The sequence below is a fragment of the Macrotis lagotis genome, chromosome 6 (assembly GCF_037893015.1).
Source record: "Macrotis lagotis isolate mMagLag1 chromosome 6, bilby.v1.9.chrom.fasta, whole genome shotgun sequence".
Lineage (NCBI taxonomy): Eukaryota > Metazoa > Chordata > Mammalia > Peramelemorphia > Peramelidae > Macrotis > Macrotis lagotis.
Window position 1 is genome coordinate 148,257,072 of NC_133663.1, and position 6,992 is coordinate 148,264,063.

Sequence of the window (6,992 nt, forward strand, 5' to 3'; positions counted from 1 at the left end):
CATAATATCAGCTGAAAAAAATAAAGGAAGTTCTCTTCCCATTCTCTAGATTAGAGTGTTAGGTGTGTTGCAGAATAATTATGGATCTGGATTCAGGAAGACTTGAATTCAAAATGCAGCCTCAGATATTTGCTATTATTATTTCCCAGAAAACATGACCATTTCAATCATTTTCCCTGAAATATGAGTTTCCCCCAGAAAAATTCTCACATAATTCAAGATCAAAAATCAATGGTCAACTTGTTATAGTAGAAAGATTATTTGATATTGATCAAGAAAGATCTCAATTCTACTTCTGCCTCTGACACTCATTAGTTATATAACAAGAGGAAATTCACTTAACCATTGTGAACCTCATTTTTCTTTTCTCCAGCAATAGGCATGATGCTTCCTGGTGTAATGGCTAGATTCCCAGACCTGAAATTGTGAAAATGAATTCAAATCTAGCTTCAGATATTTATTAGCTATGTGACCCTGGATATGTCACCTAACATCATCTGTAAAAATGGGTATAATAATAGCATTTACATCCCATGGTTTTAGTTAATATGAAGTTAATAATTATAGAATACTTAGTACAGTTTCTGAAACATTGTAAGCATTATGTAAAGGTTAACTTATTTCCTCATTAAGTTGTCATGAATATGAAACAATAAAAGGTAGGTAAAGTTTTCTGTAAAATTCAAAGAATATCATGATTTTTGTTATGATACTCATATAAAACATATTTTACTTTAACATTTGCAAAGTGATATACAGATACTATTTCATTTTATCATTACAATCCTAGGTGATATAAATTAGTATCTTTCCTATTTTATAGTTGAAGTTAAGTGACTTTCCAAATCACACAGCTAATATTTGAAGTCAGATGTGAACCCAAGTTTTCTGACTCCAGGCCCAGTGCCTGTGATCTATGTCAACAATTGCCTACTATCATTTTTATCACTAATTAAATTTCTGACTGCTTTATCATGTCATTAAAGTCTATTAACAGTTGTATCCATCTTTTTTTTTATTCCACTTCACATTGGGTACTCTGCAGAATTGTACTTTTTTGTATTCCCACTCCCCTTCCTGTCTTGTTCCAAATTCCTTGTTTTCTCTGAACTTTTCTTCATAATAATCTCTCTGCCTGAAAAAATATTATTCCTTATCTACCTCCATCTGGAGAAACTATCACTGTCCTTCAAAGTCCAAATCAAATTTCACATCTTTTGAAAAGTTTTCCCTGAGCCTCCAAGGAATGTTGTTCTCCTGTTTAAATCATTTTACTCAATTTCAGTCTTTAAAAAAATTGGATAATTTTCATTTATATATGTATATATGCATATATATTTACATATATACACACATATATGTAAGTTTGTAGAAATACAAATGCATATGTATGTATATGATTATATTTTCTATATGCCTTAATACCTTAATATGTTAATGTTGCTAAATAAAGGAATGAAAACCACTTTGAGAATGTATTGGTCTTTCACTCTCTCCCTTTCATTAACTCCTGCAGGATGTGATACAGATAATTCTATATATTCCTATGTATTTCTAAAATCACAAGAACTTCACTATGAAATAAAAATTTAATATATTTTCATTGTATATCTGCGTTTCTGAAAATCAGGAGTTCTAGAGAACACAGAGTTTTCTACTTTTATCTGGTATGAATCTGGTATGAATTTACTTCTAAGTATAAACAACGAAGTCTTTGCCCAGTTAATGTGAAGTTTTTCTCCAATTTTTTTCAGGCATATCAACAACTTCATGATGCCTTTTGAGAGTTTTCATGGAAAAATCCTGAAGTAGTTTGGGATTTCCCTCTCCTCTTCATTAGATGAGTAAACTCAGGCAAATAAGTCTAAGTTACTTGACCAATATCACACAGTCAATAAATATCTGAGGTCAGATTTAAACTAAGTTGCTTCTGACTCCAGACCTAGTACTCTATGTACTATGCCAACCAATTGCTCTAATCCAAATATTTATGGTATAGTTCATGTTATTCTTTGATATGAATTCACCTACAGAAGGAACAAAATAAGTTTTGTCTTTTTGCTTTGTTTAGTTTAGTAGCTTTGTTTGAAGAATGACATTCAGGAGTCCAGAATTTGGTCCAAATAGAAAAAACTTAATGAATTGTAATGAAAAAAGAGTCTAAAACTTAAAACTATAATGAGATTTGAGAGGGAAAAATTTGTCTAAAGAAGGGGCTTCCTATTATATTATTCTTCCCTTCCTCCCCCTAGGAGTTCACATTTTTGACTATGATGTTTAAGTCAAGTAAAATGAAGACAGAATGAAAGGGGAAAAAAGCAAATCTATCATGCATTTTTTTCTATCCACATTTTTTTTCTATGGAACGAAATGTGCTGATCTGAAATATCCACCACCCACTCTCACATGTCTAGTAGAAAAGCATCTGCTACACTACTGGAGCAATCCCTACTATCTAATATTCATGTTTTTTTTTGAAATTCCAGTTAAAGCACTGAAGAATTGAGCTTATCTTTTCTTACCTGTAGCATTTTACATCCAAACAAGAAATTTGCTTCTACAAATATTTTAATTATATTATTTTCATCACTTTTGTAAAAATTCATTTTATTTTCAAGTTTATTATATCATGATAGATTCATATATCATATTAAATAAAGTGCATAAGGCTAGAAACCTGTCTACTTCTCACTCCCTAGACATACATAATCACACCACACACAAGCAAACACAAATGCATACCTAAACACACACACACACACACACACACACACACACACACACACACACACACACACACAAACACAGTCCTCATAGAACAAGAGAGTAGTTGGTCTTTTTTAATAATGTTTACAAAAAATAGTCCAAATACCTTTACATACTCTTTGCTAGTAGTACTAAATAAGTAGTAAACCTTGAAAGCATCATTAAATATTGCTACTTACTAAGGCATAATTTTGTGAACTGAATGAGTAATTTATTAAATATTATGTTCACTGCCATCTTCCATAGATTTGTTACTGTTTTTGATTCAGATAAGTGAAGAACATATGACCATTTGACCCTGAAGCACATTTGTAAAAAGAAAAAAAAATATTTATTAAAAAAATATCAACAAATACATTATAGTTTAAAAGATAAACTTAATTTTTTAAAAGCCAGTGAGAAGTTAAGCACAATCATCTAAATCAGATAGGCCAGCTGCTCAGGTCAGGTTAGGAAAGGATAAGAGAGTGAGGCACACATCAGATTCTACTTAAGTGCCCCTCCAGGTTTATGGAAAGGGTGACATTTTGGGAGTGGTCAACATTTGGTATTGAAAAAAGTCTCTATAGGAGGGTTTCTACCTGGTTTAAGGTACAATTTACCACTCCTGTGAAATTTAGCCTGGCCCACAGGTGAGTGTGCAGCCGGGGTCATTCAATATGGTTTAGAATTTTCAAGGGCACTAAAAAGGACAAAAAAGAAGCAATAGATAGATAGAGATAGAGATAGAGATGATAGAGATAGAGATAGATAGAGATAGAGATGGAGGGATAGGGATAAGGATAGGGATAGGGATAGGGATATAGATGATAAGGATATGGATATAGATATGGATATGGATGTGGATATGGATATGGATATGAATATAGATATAGATATAGATATAGATATAGATATAGATATAGATATAGATATAGATATAGAGGATATAGATGATATAGATATAGATACTATAGGTATAGCTATAGATCTATGTATATATAGATATATACAAACATGTTTATACAAAATTACAAGATTTAAACACTTTAACAGTACAGAAAAGATAGCAAAATGTGTTATCAATATATTTGATTGCAATATTTCTCTGTGCCTATCATTCCCTTCCATCATATTATCCCTCAAATAATTTGAGCCGAGATTAATATTTGGGAATTGAAATGGAGGTCAAAGACTTCTGTAATTTCTTCAGAGTTAAAATAAATTGTGATACTGTCCCTGCTTATCCTATTGAGGTACATTTAAAGGGGAAATATGATCCATTCAGAACTCAACTGAAGTAACATCCAAAGGATGTGAGCTATCAGGACTGGTTACAGGATGATATTTGGCTGAGTTCACTACTTATAGACCTTCTACTTGCATCCTGGAGGAAACAAATTTGACAAGAGGCTTAAAGAGACAAAAACCAAATAGAAGCATAAGGAGAATTATTATAAGTGGAGAAATTACAGGGGTCAATAGGAAGAGAAGCCAGTCAGGAAGAGGAGGGAGGAGAGATCAAAGTAGAGTAAAGGTCTTGTATCCAAATCAAGTGCACTCTTGGTATGGAATTCCACTTAATGGCAGTTGTTGATGTTCAAGATGTATTGCCTAGAACACAGACATCACCTCAAGAAATAAGAAAATAATCAGTAGAAATAATAATGCTTGTCCTTCATTTTCTTTTTTTTTTTGAGTGGATACATGCATTTTAATGGTTAACAGTAAAGATGTTCTTACATTTTAGTAGTCAGAGATTAACTTTAACTTGTGTTTACCTGGAGAAAAGATTATTGAAAAATATGTGGAATTTATGCAATGTACACCTTTCATAAATAACTGTATACTGTTGAGGTTGAAAAAAGTTCAAGATACTAACATAGCAAATATATGCATGTGTAAATATTCAGGAAAAAATTGCATATTGCAAAAGTAATTTGTATTAAAAATTACACAAATTCAATAACAATATGAATATAAAAAGTGACACTGCAAGAATTTTCTGCATTAAAGAGCTATGCATGTTTTAAGTACATAGTTTAATCCACAAGATCACCTTTCAATTCCTTTTAGATAGAAGCATGCTATGAGTTTTTATTTCTACTTAGAATCAGTTCCCAAGCCACCACGAACATAAAGCCCATTTAAGCAGGTATACAAGTGGCAGCTTCCTCCTCATCGTCAGCTTGGTTTGCATTAATTTCTGTTAGTGTTCACCCAAATCGAGCCCATTCATCATTGCGAGGAATGGCGATTTGCTCTCCCACATCATATATAACTATCTGTCCTTCAGAATCACCTACAGCAATCTCTCTCCCAGAATGTGTCCATCTCACACGATTAAGAGCAGGATTACCCTCCACAGAAATGCTTGCAGTCGGCATCTCTGTGTCATTGTTGAGATTCCACAGATCCAGTCTCCCATTGCCATCCACACAGGCAAACAGGGCAGGATGGGTTGGTGACCACATCACATCATAAACATAATCTGAATTGTCTTCAAATGTGTATAAAGGTTTATTGTTCTTGGTTGTCCAAAGTTTCACTGTCCAGTCAAATGAGGAAGTGACAAAAATGTGAGAAATCTACAGCTCCAACTGCTGCATGGCAATGAATACCACTTATTGGTCCTTGGTGTCCTTCAAACATCTCACTGATTCCGGCTTTACTGCCATGGCGACATGCTGTATATACAGAGCCTTCTTCACTTCCAACAACAAAGTTGTTGACATCTCCAACAGGAAAGGACATAGAAGTGACAGCTACAGCTTTGGACTGCTTATGAACCAACTCCATACTATCCTGTGGATGGGAAAGCATGTCCAAACTCCATGAGCAAATTTTTCCATCAGTAGAGATGCTAATCAAATTGTGAGCATTTTGGGTTCCAACTACATTCACACAATAAACAGGATGCGTATGTGCAGCACCTGAAAGTGGGGTTCTCTGAACCGGGGTTCTTTTATTACTTCGATTATCCCACAATACAATTTGGCCAGAATACGTACCACCAACAACCAGATTGGGATGAAATTTTGCAGATGTAGCTGACATTACAGCAGACTGGCAGTGAAACATATACTCTGGGGTAGTTTTTTTGTATTTCATATCCCACACGAGGGCCACCCCATCAGGCTCATGAGGAGCATCTTCATTGTTGTTATAGGAAGCCACAAGCAATTCTTGGTACTGAGATGACCAATCCAGACAATTAACAACAGGATATTTAGACCAACGTTCATCAAAAAACTGTCTATTTAAGGACAGTTTAGCACCTGCTTGAATTTCTCCTTCTTTATCTTCCAAATCTCTCCCACTGTAGTCAAAGAAGATGTTAATCTGCTCAGAAAGAGCTCTTTCTACAATTCTTGTGGAATGATCAAAGAAACTTAGAAATTCTTCAGAGTGCAGGATCTGTTGTTTTTCCTCTTCAGTAAACTCATGAGGGGGAACTTCTTCTTCATCATCCTTCTTTAAAGTTTTCTCTTCTTCAGGTTCAATGGGTGGCTTGGGGGTTACAACATCATCATCTTCTTCTTCATCTTCCTTTGGTTGTTCCATAACTGGTGTCTGAGTCTCCTTTGTGTATGTGACAATTTCTCAGGGAGGAAAGTCAACTTGTGTAACTTTACCCATACCAAGTTTAATAGGTCCTCATCTAGATCCCCCGGCGCCATCTCCAGAGTCTTGGCTTCCAGCCTCACTTGGAGTACTCACAGATTTGGAGGATGGAGACATAGGAGGAGGGACTAGAGGGGATTCTGGTGTTAGTCCCATGCTCTGCAGCAATGCTTCTGCTTCTCTCCTCTTTTTTTCAAGGTCAGATTCTTCCTGTACTGGAACAACTGCTTCTTTCTTCTGATCAGTTTCCTTTTTCTTTCTTTCTTCTTCCTTTCTCTTCTTCTTTTCTCTGATTTGAGCTAAACGTTGCTTCTTTCACTCCAGTTCAGCCTTCAATTCACTTTTGTCTGACATTGTTGTGATCTTAACCAAAAGAGCAATCTATTGAAACTGTAGCAGGTGAAGTGAGCTCCCAGTATAGAACAAAATAGATGGAAAAGAAATGAGTATACTCTGTGTAGAATGAGAAAACCCCTGCTTTTGAGTGGTTTGGGGGCACTCAGAGACTGGCGCGGGGTCGGCTCAGGGCACGACGATCCTCCCGGAACCGGGTCTCGGGCCTCCGTGGGCGCCGGCTCCTCGGCTTCCCCAACCGCACCTTGTCCTTCATTTTCAAAGAAGAC

At 35.2% G+C, this 6,992-nt stretch overlaps 1 pseudogene; it reads right to left on the reverse strand.

Moving 5' to 3' along the window:
- Positions 1–4,868: 4,868 nt before the first annotated feature.
- On the reverse strand, positions 4,869–6,763 carry LOC141491883 (cytoplasmic dynein 1 intermediate chain 2 pseudogene; annotated as a pseudogene).
- Between the last annotated feature and the right edge of the window lie 229 nt (positions 6,764–6,992).